Here is a 932-nt window from a genome sequence, read left to right as displayed (position 1 = left end):
CTCTGATCTTTTCCTTGGTTAGGTGTTGGGGTCTTTTTGGGGGTGTAGGGGGGTGGTGGAGGGAAGGGCTTTTCTGTTCAAACCTGTCCTAGGACCTGATCAGCCCAGGCCTCCTGTGTCTCTGTGGAGTCCAGTAAAGACAGCAACAAATGCAATACCCCAATGCCCTGCGCCTTGGAATCTGTGCAGGAATTGGGCCAGCCATGAGAGGATGCACGGAGGAGGAGAGAGAGATTGTGGCTGTCTAATTCAGTGTGCTCTGAGCAGGCAGAGCGTGGAAGGCACCTCCATCTGATCCACTTACATTTCTGCCCTCTGATCCCTTGTGGGGACTGGACACGAGTGGGTCACGGCTGCTGTGAGTGGCACAGAAAAGCCACTCTTGCCTGCCCCCTGCTACGTGCATTTCCTCCTCCGGGCCAGAGCACACAGGTTCTTGCTACTGGAGCCCCCAGCAGAGCTGTGACTGACACCTCCAGGGCTCACTTCGTGTGCTGAGGTGCACTTGGAACCACATCTACCTTGAAACACTGAAAAAGATGGGCCAGCCTTGTTTGGACTGGGCACAGTTTGTCTTTTGTTTAGCAGACCTGGCCTGGGTTTGGTGCTGCTACAGTATGAGTGTGATGACATTTATTATGACAAGGCAAGACTGTGTACAAGTCCCCTTTTTCATAGACCCAACTCCCACAATTACAAAGGTTGGCTTAACCTGAAAGCTTGCCTTTTCCTTCACAAATTCACACCAGTAGCGGTGCTTAAAATTATTCTAACTGCAATTCACATGCCCACATCTATTCTCAGCTTCTGTTTCCAGCCTTGAGGTTGTCCAGATTGTCCCTTTGTCCTTTTAAGACCTCTGCACTAACCACACTAATCCTCAGTAAGCAATCAAATCTCCCCATCTGTGCTTTTACTCTTTCCAGTGGCAC

The sequence above is a fragment of the Corvus brachyrhynchos genome, unplaced genomic scaffold (assembly GCF_000691975.1).
Source record: "Corvus brachyrhynchos isolate BGI_N302 unplaced genomic scaffold, ASM69197v1 scaffold223, whole genome shotgun sequence".
Lineage (NCBI taxonomy): Eukaryota > Metazoa > Chordata > Aves > Passeriformes > Corvidae > Corvus > Corvus brachyrhynchos.
The sequence above is the reverse complement of the archived record's forward strand: the minus strand, read 5'-3'. Positions refer to the sequence as shown.